The sequence below is a fragment of the Somniosus microcephalus genome, chromosome 2, assembly GCF_052327205.1.
Source record: "Somniosus microcephalus isolate GS21.2 chromosome 2, FLI_Smic_1.0, whole genome shotgun sequence".
Taxonomy (NCBI): Eukaryota; Metazoa; Chordata; class Chondrichthyes; order Squaliformes; family Somniosidae; genus Somniosus; species Somniosus microcephalus.
This window is the reverse complement of record NC_140988.1, coordinates 199,303,149-199,319,401: the sequence shown is the minus strand read 5'-3', so window position 1 is coordinate 199,319,401 and position 16,253 is coordinate 199,303,149.

The following is a 16,253-nucleotide window of genomic DNA, read 5'->3' as shown; positions in this document are numbered from 1 at the left end:
GGGCCGCCGGCTGCTTCTTCTGTGGCCAGGCGAAACACCCGAGGGCGCGCTGCCCTGCAAGAAACGCGACCTGCTCCGACTGCCACAAGAAAGGCCACTTCGCGAAGGCCTGCAGGGGGAAAGCCACAGACGCCAGCAGTGCCTCATGTGAGTTGTGGGGGCGGCCATCTTTCATCAAGGCCACAGATGCCAGTATCCCCTCGTGTGAGTCGTGGGGGCGGCCATCTTTGATCAAGGCCACCGACGCCGGCAGTGCCTCATGTGAGTTGTGGGGGCGGCCATCTTCTCCGCCATTTTATTCAACGTCGTGGGCGCCGCCATTTTGTTCACCACACTCGACCGCCACCTTGTCTCCAGACCTGACCACCGCCTCACCCGCAGACTACAGCAGCTCGCTCAGCCATACACTAGCCTCCGTCACACTTGACCAAGCTCGCCCGCATCACCTGTCCAAGTCCATGATGGACATCAAAGTAAACGGCCACGCCACGACCTGCCTGTTCGACAGCGGAAGCACGGAGAGTTTCATCCATCCAGACACGGTGAGCCACTACTCCCTCACTGTCCGGCCAACGCGCAACCGGATCTCGATGGCGTCGAGGTCCCATTCTACAGACATCAGCGGCTACTGTGTTGTGACCCTGTCGGTTAGGGGCACGGAGTATAAAAATTTTAAACTTCTCGTCCTGCCCCAGCTCTGCGCTGCCGTCCTACTAGGGCTGGATTTCCAATCCCACCTTCAAAGTGTCACTTTGGCATACGGTGGACCCCTCCCCCCACTCACAGTCTACAACCAGCAGCTTTTAAACCGCCCACCGCATACCACCTGCGGCCTATCCACCCTTAAGGTCCCGCCCCCCTCCCTGTTCGCTAACCTCACCCGCGACGGTAAACCCGTCGCTACCAAGAGCAGGCGGTACAGCGCCGGGGACAGAGCTTTTATTAGCTCCGAGGTGCAGCGACTCCTGAAGGAGGGCATCATCGAGGGAAGCAACAGCCCCTGGCGTGCCCAGGTCGTAGTCGTTAAGACCGGCGATAAACACCGCCTGGTCATCGACTACAGCCAAACCATAAACCGGTACACCCAGCTGGACGCACACCCCCTTCCCCGCATATCTGATATGGTCAATCAGATTGCACAGTACCGGGTATTCTCTCCCATCAACCTTAAGTCGGCCTATCACCAACTCCCTATCCGCCCTGAGGACCGCCAGTATACCGCCTTCGAGGCGAATGGCCGCCTCTACCACTTCCTTAGGGTTCCCTTCGGCATCACCAACGGGGTTTCGGTCTTCCAAAGGGAGATGGACCGGATGGTTGACCAGAACGGGCTGCATGCCACGTTCCCTTATCTAGATAACGTCACCATCTGCGGCCGCGACCGGCAGGACCATGATGTTAATCTGGAGAAATTCCTCCGTACGGCCCAACGGCTGAACCTCACCTACAATAAGGAGAAATGTGTGTTTAACACCTCGCGCCTTGCCATCCTCGGCTGCGTAGTAGAGAAAGGAGTCATCGGCCCCAACCCCGAAAGAATGCGCCCCCTCATGGAGCTTCCCCTCCCCCACTGTCCAAAGGCGCTGAAGAGAACCCTGGGGCTCTTCGCCTACTGTGCCCAATGGGTGCCCAATTATGCGGACAAAGCCAGGCCCCCATGAAGTCCACCTCCTTCCCCCTGATGGCAGAAGCATGCGCAGCCTTCACCCTCATAAAGGGAGACATTGCTAAGGCCACAATTCACGCGGTGGATGAGTCTATCCCTTTCCAAGTGGAGAGCGATGCATCCGACTTCGCCCTAGCTGCAACCCTTAACCAGGCGGGGAGACCTGTGGCCTTCTTCTCAAGGACCCTCCAGGGCCCTGAGATCCGACACTCTTCGGTCGAGAAGGAGGCCCAGGCGATCATGGCGGCAGTACGACGCTGGAGGCATTACCTGGCAGGCAAACGATTTACCCTCCTCACCGACCAGCGCTCGGTCGCTTTTATGTTTAATAACAAGCTGAGGGGCAAAATCAAGAACGACAAGATCTTGAGGTGGAGAATCGAGCTCTCCACCTACGATTATGATATCTTGTACCGGCCTGGTAAACTGAACGAACCCCCAGATGCTCTATCACGAAGTACATGCGCCAACGCGCAAATTGATAGACTGCAGACCCTCCACAATGACCTCTGCCACCCCGGGGTCACCAGACTTTACCACTTCATTAAGGCCCGCAACCTGCCCTACTCCATCGAGGAGGTCAGGACCATGGCCAGGAACTGCCAAACCTGTGCCGAATGCAAACCGCATTTCTTTAGGCCGGACAGAGCAAGCCTGATCAAGGCCACCCGCCCCTTCGAGCGCTTGAGCATCGATTTAAAGGGGCCCCTCCCGTCCTCTCACCGTAATGTGTACTTCCTCAACATTATTGATGAGTACTCCCGTTTCCCCTTTGCCTTCCCCTGCCCAGACATGACCAGTACCACGGTCATCAAATGCCTGAACGACCTCTTCGCCTTGTTCGGGTTCCCGAACTATATACATAGCGACCGGGGCTCATCCTTCATGAGCGAGGAACTTCGCCAGTTCCTACTAGCGAGAGGTATTGCTGCAAGCAGGACCACCAGCTACAACCCCCGAGGGAACGGCCAGGTGGAAAGAGAGAACGCGACTGTCTGGAAGGCCGCTCCCTTAGCCTTAAAGTCTAAGGGCCTCCCAACCTCTCGCTGGCAGGAAGTCCTCCCAGCAGCGCTGCATTCCATCCGGTCACTGCTTTGCACTGCCATTAACGCCACCCCCCATGAACGAATGTTTGTTTTCCCGAGGAAGTCGACTATGGGAACCTCGCTACCAACATGGCTGACTGCTCCGGGGCCCGTCTTGCTGCGAAAGCACGTGAGGGCCCATAAAATGGACCCCCTGGTTGAGAGGGTGGACCTCCTGCACGCCAACCCCCAGTACGCCTATGTGGCATACCCAGACGGGCGGGAGGACACAGTCTCCTTACGAGACCTCGCACCCTCGGGCATCCCTGAGACACCACCGTTACCCCCCACCACCCCCCCAAATCCAGCCCAGGTAGGTGGCATGCCGGAACCCCACGAGCCTTTGCCGACCACGCAGACACCAGCATTAACATCGGATACTGCACCACCGCCGCCGCTGCTGCGCCGATCAGAAAGGCTTACGAGGCCTCCGGACAGACTGACATACCCGAACTGGTAGTACACTTCACCCCGCCGGACTCAAATTTAAACAAGGGGTGAATGTGGTAAACCACTTTTATCGTTCACTATCGTTACACTATGGTTATCACTGTTTATATCGTTACACTATGGTTATCACTGTTTACACTGTTGTATCACTACACAAGGTCACCTCTTGCCATGCTGTTATACCTGGGCTGACCACAGCTGACTCCGCCCATGGCTCCGCCTGCTTGCCCAGGTATAAAGGTGGTCGACTGGCTGGTATTCCTCCTTGTTGGATCTGATCACCCATGAGGGTGGGCTCTGTTATTTAGCCAATAAAAACCTATAGTTACTAACTTAACTCGTCGCTTTTCATGAACTGAATTGATAGGTATATCACCTTTAAATATCACTGGCGAAGCGGGTCCCTCCTGCGTTCAGCTGTATGTACTTTGGAGAGGATGTATAGTCAAGCAGCGACATCCGAACTAGCAGGTTGTGCATCAAATCAGTGTTACACGATGATTGACATCACAATCTGCTTCATTTGTATTTTTCTGCCCCATGCAGAAAATGGCTGCGCTACCGACTTGCCGAAAATGGCGACCATTGCGGCCTGTGCTGGAAGTGGCCAAAAGCACGGTGGCTGCCATTTTTCTGCCAAACCTGACTTTAAATGCCAGTGCTAAGAGGGGGAGTTTTGCGCCATTGGTATCTGTGTACGTGACTTGTAAGACCATTAGAAGGAGGGAAAGCTTTCCTGTGCAATTCTCAGATCCAAAAAGCCCATCTGGGCACAGCAGGCTGTTGCGGCTCATGCTTCTGCTATTACAATTTCTTCTTTGGGAGATCAACATGCTTACACCAGCTGACACCAGCATGTATAGCTGCTCACCAGCTCCTGCGATCAGCTGTGAGACTTTCCCAGCTGTTGACATTGGCATGACATAACTCGAGGTTTTGCTTGAGTGTTTCCTTATGCCTCTCTCACTGCCCACATTGTTTTCACTTGGATTGTTCCAACTCACTGTACTGGAGCCTGGTATTTCAGAGTCTTCCATATGGACATGTTTTGACCAGTGAACCTATGCTCTTATTATCATGGCCTCAATGCCAGTAATCTTGGCACGCTCGAGGAGGATCTCACAGTTGATAATTTTGTCCCGCTACTTGATGTGCATGATGGAGCTCATGTTTTGGAGGTGGAACTTGTCAGGCTGCCAAAAGTGAGAGTAGTAACATGTCCAGGAGTCCATATCCATATGGAAAGGTGGTAATGACAACAGTGCTCTACACTTTCAGCTTTGTTATGAGCTTGATCTCATACTGGTTCCAGATATACGATGCATGATTTTCAACTGCTCGAAAATTGAGTGACCAGCAGAGGAAAATTGGGCGTGCACTTCAGACGCCTCTTTGATGTTCAAGGCCCGCCTACCTTAATTTTCAGGCAAGTCTTCAATTGGGTACCCAGAATTTCCACCCAAGAGGCAAAAAGCAGTTTACATATGCAAATCAGGATCCTTTTTTAAAATTCATTCTCGGGATGTGGGGGCATCGCTGGGAAGGCAGGCATTTATTACTCATCCCAAGCTGCCCTGAGTAAGGGTTTGATACAATTGAGTGGCTTGCTAAATCACTTCAGAAGGCAGCTAAGAGTCAACCAAGTTGTAGGTTCCCAATTGCCACTTTCACGTACAAATGGTTGGAGCATGCACTGTGCATGCTAGGCCCAGCTGTGCCAGGCATTGAGCGGCCTAACCAGTGGTCCTTAAAAAAGACTTCGGGAGGCCGTTCAAAAAGCGGTCTGGCGAGGTTGGGTGGCAATTTTTTGTGGAACCTAAAGGAACAGGAGCTGTCCTCCAGGCCAGAACACTACAGCAACCTGCTGCCGGCCAGTTCTTGACCATCTCCTCCCCCACCCCTGCCTGTCGGCTGCGTGCAGAATCTAGCCCACTTTCGGCTTTCCAAAACCGATGAATGGATATGCAGATAGGCTTAGATGAGGTAGGGTGTGAGGAGACTTGTGTGGATCATAAATGCTGGCATAGACCAGTTGGGCCGAATGACCTGTTTCTGTGCTGTAAATTTTAAGTAATTCTACGAAAACAGAAGAGCACCCATTTGGAGCCTACAGCCCCCTGGTAAAATTCAAATGAGGCCTAAATTTGAAAATGTAATGCTCTGTTCTTGTCGGGTGTGAGGTCGGGGGGTGGCTGGGGCATTTAAAATTGGGTCTTTCGTGTTTGGGTTTCTGTGTCTAGACGGTTTCTGGGAGATCAAGATTACTCTCTATATTCATGTCTGATGCCAGTTGTGTACTTTATCAGAACACCAATTGACCATTGCTATAATAAGATCCATTGGGGGTTAAATTAGATAGCCCCCGAAAATGGCTGTCGGATCATGATTAACCCACACCCGTTGATTGAAATGCAGGCAGCACACAGACTTTGTGCTGCCTACTCATTAGAATGATTTCTGCATGCAGTTAGCGCTAAGCGCACTATTGATTGGTTGCCTGCATCAGCAGGGGGTTCACTTAAAGCTAGCCTGCACTGCTTAAAGCTAACCTGCACCTCTTAAAAGGGAGGTGCATTGTGGCTGGAGCAAGTGCTGGGAATCGTGTAGGAAGAGAATCTGTCTTGGCAAACAGTGAGGAATGGTACAACATGGGAGAGAGCGGGCTCCAAGGTTCTCAGACCCTGAACTGGAGGTCTTGGTGGAGGAGATGGCAAGGAGGAGAGCTGTCCTGTAACTGCATGGGTGCAGGAGGCTCTCCAGACATATGGTCAAAAGGAGCAGTTAGCCATGGAGGTCAATGTGATTTGGGTAAAGATAAGCAGAGTATGATAAGCAGGGACAGAGAGTTTAATGGTAATAATGCATTCGTGAATAAGGTGAAAGCAGGGAATAATTGTAAAACGTTAAAATTAATGGCTCTTTATCGGAATGCATGAAGCATTTGTAACAAAATAGATGAATCACTGGTACAAATAGAGATAAATGAGTTTCATCTAACAGCCATTACAGAGGTGTGGTTGCAAGGTGACCAAGGTTGGGAGCTAAATATTCTAGGGTAATTGATGTTTCAAAAAGACAGGCAGAATGGAAAAGAAGTGGGGGTAGCCCTGATAATAAAAGATGTCATAAGGACAGGAGTGAGAAAGGATCTTGTCTTGGATGATCATGAATTAGAATCAGTATGGGTAGAGATACGTAATAAAAAGGGGCAGAAAACACTGGTGGGATTAGTTTATAGGTCCCCTAACTGTAGCTATACCATTGGACAGAGTATTAATCAAGAACTAATAGGAGCTTGTAACAAACGTAATACAATAATCGTGGGGAATGTAATCTTCACATAGGCTGGGCAAATCAAATTAGCAAAGGTAGTCTGGAGGATGAGTTCATGGAATGCATTCAAGACAGATTCCTAGAACACTACATTGTGGAATCAACCAGGGAACAATGGCCTAGAAATTCAGTTGCGTTTGCGCCCAATTAGGGGCGAAAGAGTGGGTTGCGCCGGAAGTTGCGTCGCGCCCGAAATTAGGTGGGCCCTAACATCGGCGTTAGCCGGTAGCACTGCGCCGGCTCCGATGACGTCATCGGTGTGCGCAGTGCCCCGGTACCGCCCGAAACCACGCCGGTCCCCATCTTCAATAGCGGCCGCCTCTTCTGTGGTGGGCGCTAACAACATCGGGAGACTGGGTCCTTACTGCAGCCTTAGCGGCGCAAGTTAAGGTGGAGGTGCGGGGCGGCCGCTTTTTCGGCGGCCGCCTGCCCGCACCTCCTTCCCCGGCCTCCTCCACCCCCCCCCCCCGCGGCATTGCCGGCTGGTTTCCGTGGAGCCCGGCACTTCTCCGTTGTGCCGGGCTCTTTTGCCGGCACTTGCAATCGGGGCTCTGGCCGTTGCAGGCACCTCCCCCTTAAGAGAAGGGGGAGGCCTGCAGTACAGCAGCCTGCCGCACCGCATCGGGTGGCGCAGCGGGACCGGGAGCGCTGAAATTCACTTTCAGCGCCCCAAGCGGGGCGGACACACCCTGTACCAGTGCCCGGTTCCGCTTTGGGGCGCTGAAAGTGAATATGGGGCGGGCACAACTGGCTCCGCGGCGGGCGCAAAATTTTCGGCGCAAACGTGCTGGCGGGGCTATACCCAATTTCTAGGCCAATATATTTTAAATGATGTATTTTGGAATGATAATAGTCTTAAACATAATTAAAGCCAAATACATAGGTATGAAGGGTGAGTTGGCTAAGGTAGATTGGGAAATTAGATTATACGGTATGACAGTAGATAAGCAGTGGCTAACATCTAAAGAAATATTCCAAAATTTTCAACAAATATACATTCCAATTGAGAACTAAAATTTCCTCAGGAAAATATGTGACTAACTAAAGAAGTGAAGGATAGTATTAGATTAAAAGAAGAGGATTATAATGTTGCAAAGAATAATAATAAGCCTAAGGATTGGGAGCAATTTAGAAGCCAGCAATGGGTGACAAAAACATTGATAAAAATGGAAAAAATAGAATATGAGAGTAAACTAGCAAGAAATATAAAAATAGATTGTAACAGTTTCTACAAGTATGTAAAAAGGAAGGAGAGCAGCAAAAGTAATCATTGGTCCCTTAGAGGCTGAGACAGGAGAAATTATAATGGGGAATAAGGAAATGGCTGAGACTTTAAAATAATATTTTGTATCTGTCTCCACAGCAGAAGATACAAAAAGCATATCAAACATAATGAGGAACCAAGGGGTGGCTGAGAGTGAGGAACTTAAAGTAATTAAGATCAGTAATGGCAAAAATACTTGAGAAACTAATACAATTAAAAGCTGACAAATCCCTTGGACCTGATTGTCTACATCCTAGAGTTCTAAAAGAGGTGGCTACAGAGATAGTGGATGCATTGGCTGTGATCATCCAAAATTCCCCAGTTTCTAGAATGATTCCAGCGGATTGGAAGGTAGCAAATGTAACCCCGCTATTCAAGAAAGGAGGGAGAGAGAAAACAGGGAACGACAGGCCAGTTAGCCTAATCTCAGTTGTTGGGAAAATGCTGGAATGCATTATTAAGGAAGTGGTAACAGGAAACTTAGGAAATCATAGCATGATTCGACAATGTCAACATAGATTTATGAAAGGGAAATCGTGTTTGACAATTTATTTTTTAATTTATTTTTATTTTATTTGTTTATGGGATGTGGGCATCACTGGCATGGCCAGCATTTATTGCCCATCCCTAATTGCCCTTGAGAAGGTGGTGGTGAGCCACCTTCTTGAACCACTGCAGTCCTTGTGGTGAAGGTACTCCCACAGTGCTGTTAGGAGTTCCAGGACCCAGCGACGATGAAGGATCGGTGATAAACTTCTAAGTCAGGATGGCGTGTAACTTGGAGGGGAACTTGGAGGTGGTGGTGTTCCCATGCACCTGCTGCTCTTGTCCTTCTAGGTGGTAGAGGTCGCAGATTTGGGAGGTGCCGACAAAGTGCATCTTGTAGATGGTATACACTGCAGCCACGGTACGCCGGTGCTGGAGGGAGTGAATGTTTAAGGTGGTGGATGGGGTGCCAATCAAGTGGGCTGCTTTGTCTTGGATGGTGTCAAGCTTCTTGAGTGTTTTTGGAGCTGCACTCATCCAGGCAAGTGGAGATTATTCCATCACACTCCTTACTTGTGCCTTGTAGATGGTGGAAAGGCTTTGGGGAGTCAGGAGGTGAGACACTTGCCACAGAATACCTAGCCTCTGACCTGCTCTTGTTGCCACAGTATTTATCTGGCTGATCCAGTTAAGTTTCTGGTCAATGGTGACCCCCAGGATGTTGGTGGGGGATTCGGCGATGGCAATGTAGTTGAATGTTAAGGGGGCGTGGTTGGACTCTCGCTTGTTGGAGATAGTCATTGCCTGGCACTTCTGTGGCGCGAATGTTACCTGCCATTTATCAGTCCAAGCCTGAACGTCGTCCAGGTCTTGTTGCATGTGGGCATGGACTGCTTCATTATCTGAGGAGTTGTGAATGGCACTGAACACTGTGCAGTCATCAGCGAACATCCCCATTTCTAACTTTCTGTTTGAGGAAAATAATTGATGAAGCAGCTGAAGATGGTTGGGCCTAGGACACTGCCCTGAGGAACTCTTGCAGCGATGTCCTGGGGCTGTGGTGATTGACCTCCAACCACCACAACCATCAGCTTTTGTACTAGGTATGACTCCAGCCAGTGAAGAGTTTCCCCTCCCGATTCCCATTGACTTCAGTTTTACTAGGGCTCCTTGATGCCACACCCGGTCAAATGCTGCTTTGATGTCAAGGGCAGTCACTCTCACCTCACCTCTGGAATTCAACTCCTTTGTCCATGTTTGGGCCAATGCTGTAATGAGGTCAGGAACCGAGTGGTCTTGGTGGAACCCAAACTGGGCATCAGTGAGCAGGTTATTGGTGAGTAAGTGCCGCTTGATAGCACTGTTGATGCCACCTTCCACCACTTCCATCGCTGATATTTGAGAGTAGTCTGATGGGGTGGTAATTGGCTGGATTGGATTTGTCCTACTTTTTGTGGACAGGACATAGCTGGGCAGTTTTCCACATTGTCGGATAGATGCCAGTGTTGTAGCTGTACTGGAACAGCTTGGCTAGGAGTGCAGCTAATTCTGGAGCACCTGTCTTCAGCATGATAGCAGGGATGTTGTCGGGGCCCATAGACTTTGCTGTATCCAATGCACCCAACCGTTTCTTGATATCACGTGGAGTGAATCGAATTGGCTGGAGACTGGCTTCTGTGATGGTGGGGACCTCAGGAGTAGGCCGACAAGGATCATTCACTCGGCACTTCTGGCTGAAGATGGTTGCAAACACTTCAGTGGATGTCGTATATTTGTATTTCCAAAAGGCACTCGATAAGTTCCCACATAAAAGGCTGTTATGCAAGATAAGGTCTCATGGGGTTGGGGGTAATATATTAGCATGGATACCTGATTGGTTAACGGACTAAAAACAGAGAGTCGGGATAAACAGGTCATTTTCAGGTTGGCAGGCTGTAACTCGTGTGGTACCTCAAGGATCAGTGCTTGGGCCTCAGCTATTTACAATCTATATTAATGACTTCGATGAAGGGATCAAGTGCATGGACCTGTCTCCTCGAGGCGGGAAAGGGATTAGAGCCAATTTTGAGGCTTAACCCCATTTTACCCCTGCAAGTGCAGACTTCCCAATGGCTGCGAACCTCGCCAGGGTTAGCGAGGTGAGCAGTGAGTCTGCGGGGGTGAGGGGTCGAAAAGTCCGCTGTAGAGGCGAGTGATGGGTGCAAGTGTGGAGAGGTAAGTATGAAAGGTGAGTGTAAAGTGTTAGAAAAAGTTTACTTACCTTTGCTTCTTCCTGCAGGCTTCAACCCTTGGGGATCCAGAGGTGCCCAATGGCAGAGATGACAGAATAGCTGCTGCATTCTCAGATGCAGCAGCCATTTGCTTTCTGCTGAGGAGAGAGGTTTTGGTGAGCCTTAGCACAGTGATTGTCAGTGTTTGACAGCTTCTCAAAGCTGTCAAACACTGACAATTCATCTATCAAAAATGTTTCGACAGATGAAACATCATATGCTGATGTCATCTATCACCGGCTTTCCCTTAATTCACCAGCTAAACCCGCAGGGCGGGCTTAACAAGGTAAATCAAGGGAAAATAGCGTGGGTTGGTCAGACGTTTTTGGGGGTTGGACTGAAACCCAATAACCAGCAGTCCCACCCCCAACGCGCCCCCATTGACAAAATTCAGCCCAGAGAGTTAGCTTGCAGGTACAGCAAGAAATTAGGAGGGAACATTCCATGTTGGCCTTTATTACAAGGGGAGATGGAGTACAAGAGTAAGGAAGTCTTGCTAAAATTGTACAGGGTTTTGGTGAGACCACACCTGGAGTACTGTGCACAGTTTTGGTCTCCTTATCTGAGGAAGGATATACTTGTCTTAGAGGCACTGCAACAAAGTTTCACTGGATTGATTCCTGGGATGAGAGGGAATTTAGAGAATGAGAGGCGATCTCATTGAAACATGTAAGATTCTGAGGGGGATTGACAGTGTAGATGCTGAGAGGATGTTTAGAACAAGGGGTCATAGTGTCAGGATTAGGGGGTCGGCCATTTAAGACAGAGATGAGGAGCAATTTCTTCACTCAGAGGGCTGTGAATCTTTGGAATTCTCTACCCGAAAGAGCTGTGGATTTTGAAGTATATTCAAGGTTGAGATAGATAGATTTTTGGACTCTAGGAAAATCAAGAGATATGGAGATCGGGCGGGAAATTGTTGAAAATCATCCATTAAATTATTGAATGGCGGAGCAGGCTCGAGGGGCCATATGGCCTACTCCTGCTCCTAATTCTTATGTTCTTATGAATAAGGACTCATACCTAACATCCTGTAGGGGGCATCCTTTACCTGGTTTACAGTAATTTATCTGGTCAGGCAGCCTTGCCACTGCACTGTGACCAATTCCAATCAGCGGTTTCGAATCGCTAAACCACCCCTTCCAGTTCTAACTGGAGGAACTTATAATTAATGATATATTAAAAATGGACAAATGGTCTGGATGCAAGAAAGTCAAACTTTATTCAAACTAAAGAAACTACACTACACGATCAAAGTAATCATGGTAAAATTGCTTGAATAGGGGAGGAAAAACAGACACAACAAGGGAAAATGACTAAGATCACAATTTCTAACGAAATTCCCACTTTACTCCCACCCTTATGCCTATCCTAAGTTGCCTTGTGGAAGGCCAGAAAAATATATGCTCACCACTGCAATGCCAGCTCCGTGCCCTACGAGATCTTCACTGCCCTGAAGTAAAGAAACACCATAGTGTTTTAAAAGTAAATTACTGGCGTTTTACTTCTTCAGACAGACTCCCACGCTGTAAGAGGGCACACGGAGGCAGGCCAGAGAGAGAGAGATGCTTCTGGGAAGCTATCTCTTATACCCCAATTTTGGGGCCGAACTGTTCCTGCCCAGATCCAGAGGTTTCTGGGCTAAAACAAAAGAGATCCAACTGTCCCCATTGTCCAGTAATGGGTGATTCAAACCCATTCATTTTAAACTGTTCCTTTTCTCAGTTTAAGTGTCTCTTTTCAAATGTCTGTGCTGATCTTTGAATGTAAAACTGCAGTTTAAATAGCTTGGGAGGAGTGTAAACAGAAAACCATTGTTCTGTGGTCACTGAAACCGCAGTCTGAAGTGGATAATCCTTTGTGTACACAAAGTAGCCATTTCTGTAAACAAACATGGGTTTCCTCTGCAGGGAGGGAACTCCCAAACTGCCATTGATTGGCAGTTTAGTCAGCCATCTTTGATCCTCCCCTTTTCACAGACACACACGAGTTGCTTCCAAGTCCTTTGTCCTTGGCCATGCGGTAGGACGGCCATTTTTATTCCTGGGCAATTTAAACCATTCAAAACTCAAGAGTACATCCTTTAATAAAATGTACAATCTTAAAGTGTGTGATTTTCCACAAAGTTCTTTGATTCCAGTGTCCAAGCACTGCCCAGCGCATGAGCTTTTTTTTTTCTAACGCAGCCTTTTTTTCTGGTTCTGGGTATGTTTTAAAACATTGTCCAACCCAGAGACAATTTAAATCCCACAAGTCTTCATCCACGATGTGGATTAATATTTCCCGATCTTCGGGGGCTGAGGGGGTTTTACGAACCCCTACAATCCATAGCTTCACCTCACCCTCACACACTTAGCATTTTGGCAAGCCTCACACCTACATCTCACAGGTTGCATACACCACGTCATCAAAACAGATTGCACCACACTCACTGACACACTTCCCCCTCTCTTGAAGGACATGGTAGTGCAGAACCCGAGGCAGCAGGAGCTAACCGGAGGGGAACAGGCGTGCCTGCATATCCTAGCCCCAATGCAGGAAACGGTGCTGGCCATTATTGGAATAGCCATTGCTGAGGCCGTGGTCAACAGTGGGGCTGAAACCATTGAAGATGACGGTACCCACATACCTTACCCTCTTTCTCACAACCCACTTCCCCCTCATCCCACAATCTCTTCTGATTTACAAGTTGCAGATGATGTAAACATGCAACTCTTACTTTTTCCATTCCTCCCCTCACCACAACCTTTTTCCTTTCAGCTACTCAATAGATGCAACCTGGCCAGGCAGTGGCAGAACACCAACAAGTGAGTGATGATGAAGACATAGAACTGCCACTTGATTTCACACTCTCAGCCATTAGCTCAGATATTAACACTGCACATACCTTAGAGGATAGATTAGAGGTGGGATCTGCACATGGTGAGACACCGGGCACGAGTTCGCTGTAGCCAGGGCAGGGGGTAAGGATAGCACAGGTCCCATTTTTCCAGAGGGCGAGGTGGTTCACGAGTTCTGCTGCTGAGGGTCAGATGAGGTCTTCGATGGGGCAGCCTACACAAGAACGCTGATGAGTATGAACAGCAAAATGCTTGGTTCATTTGCAGGCCTACCAGAAAGCCTGCATTCAATATAAAGGAGCATGAAGGAGTCCAGCACCAACTTGGCACAGGGCTTTGCGCACAAACTTGGAGCCCATCCTTTCCAGCATAGAAGTGGTGACCAACTCCACTCGTCCACTTGTGGAACCAACTATGATGCAGTGCCTGATGGCTGATGTCGCATTGTGCATTGCAGCACAAGCAGCAGCCACCCAACGTCTGAGTGCTGCAGTGGAAGCTCAGACTGCTGCCATCATGGCTATGGATACCAGTGTTCAAAGGGACTTGCAGGGTATCACAGCAGTCCAGCAATCTGTCCTCCAACAGATTACTAGGATTGCTGAGGTGCTGCCTTGGGGGAGTGGCAGTTATTTCATGGAGCATGAACCTGCTGTCCTCTCTCAGGATGACAGCATTCATCCTCCCACCTCGCCACTCCACCACTGCCCTTGCTGTTGCCAGTCAGCCTGCCAGTCCAGACTGCTGCCTCCCATGCTGAGATGGTGCAGTCCGCAACCAGGCCTTCTAGGCCCAAAGCTGCTCGAGGTTGTCCTCCACGGCCATCTGCAGTCCCCTCCGCTGAAAATCAGCAGTCTTCCACCAACCATGTTGTAGCCACTGGGGTAGCACTGCATAAGAGCACCAGGACAGGCAGATTTATGTTTATATGCAATATGGCATGATTTGAGTTATAAATTTGGCTTGGAATGTTTATTTTGTGGAAGCTTTTATTGTAGATTTGTGGCCAAGCAGATGTTGTGATCGTCAGTGACAGAGGGAAGGTAAGGTGTGGGAATGTTGGTCAATGAGGAATTGGGGTTTCAATTGAATTAGCTCTTCACGGACAGCTGTAAGGGGTGGTGTGTGGGTCAGCTTCACCTCTGACTTATGAGCAGTTCGAATCGCTCCCACTCTCTTGGTTCTAGACCTGTGACTTTTTTGGGGTTGTGATGAAAAGTACAGCAGACAACTGAATTTTGGTGAAAGAAATAAGATCTTTATTTGAGAAAGAAAAATACACAACACAATAATCTTAACTCTTCGGAATATATGAGGGAAAATAACAGTAGACAGAATACTTCACCCCTCCCAATCCCAGTTCACTAGCTAAGTTGGGCTCCAGAGGACCAGGGATAATGCTCACCAAAACGACTTCCTTTGACAGTTGTAGAGGTTCGCAATTTCGGGGTTCTCTAGATGTGTCGGTTGGGGCTGGCTGTACCCCGGACATGGTAGAAGACTTCACCTGCATGGCTGGCCAGTCTTTGTGAGTCCGCTGATGCGATAGGGTGCGTATTGGATCTATCAGGTGAGTATCCAATTTCTTTTAGTTAGAAGTAGGGTTTAGAGTCTTTTCAATAAAACCTCACCCAGGGGTAAGTCAGGATAGTTTGTAGCGTGGAAAAACTTGGGGATCTTTGGTTTTCTTCTTAGTTGGCTTCTTGTTGGTCGCGGTGGCCCAATATTACCCGGTTGCTGGTAATATTTGGTTGTTTGTTTTGTGGGGCCCTGGTCTGCCGTGAGGTCTCTGATGGTGTGTTACTTCTTCGAGAGGGAGAATTGCTTCGAGAAGCTTCTTCTTGGACTGGGCTGAAGTTGATGACTTGATTTGAAATGAACGATGAACCGAACTTCCTCCAGCACTGAACTGCTTGAACTCCTTCAAACTCCTCTCTCTCTCTCTCTGAGAAACAGGCCTTTAATTATACTGATTGAGGCCCGCTAATCTGCGTGTCAAATCAGTCCTGGCTTATTGTTAGTTTTGGCGGTCTTGTTAATATTGATTGGTGTGAATTGTTTAATTGGTTTTGGGATGGTCCCATCGATCTTAAGTTGTTTTAAGAACGTGTGAAGTGGTTTCGGGATGGTCCCATCGATTGTTTAACCTCTTGTTTAATTGCAGTAAGGTTGTCTTTTCCTGTGGGGGCCAAGGTTCTTTTGTTTGTTGGTGGCATGTTTTGCATTATGCAAGGTTTTGGATGGTTCTGTAATTTTGGCGGGAACTGCTTTTCCGTAGGTCTATTGTCACTATGTAACATGACTGAGACAGTCTAGATAAGTCCCCAGACAGCTTGATTAATGCCAATACCCAAAACTGTCCATTTACAGAGGCCAATCCCAATTCTTGTTGCAGTTTTTCCTTCCACAGGCTTGAACATGTTTTAAAAATAAAAACCAAAATCCTGGGGTCTTTGGTTTTAAATCTCCCTGAGGCCCAATATTCTTATACCATTCTGACATGGTTTATTAACAGTCCAAAAATCCCTCCTTTCGGGTAATCTTCTTGGTTTTGGGGGATCTGCTGAATTTTGCAAATCTTACACAGCCCAGGCAGAAAATGGCTGTCTAGGGTGCCTCTTCCCTTCTTCTTCCTCTTCTTCCTCCTCCTCTTTCTCCTCCTCATCTTTCTCATGCTCCTGTTCCTCAGCTTTCAGCTTCTCGCTGGTGGCAAGGGCTGTCCCCTCATGATGGTGAAGTTGTGCAGCATACAGCAGGCTACCACGAACCTTGACACTTGCGCTGCTGAGTACTGCAGGGCTCCTCCAGAGCAGACCAGGCAGCAGAAGCTTTGTTTCAGCATGGCAATGGTCTGCTCGA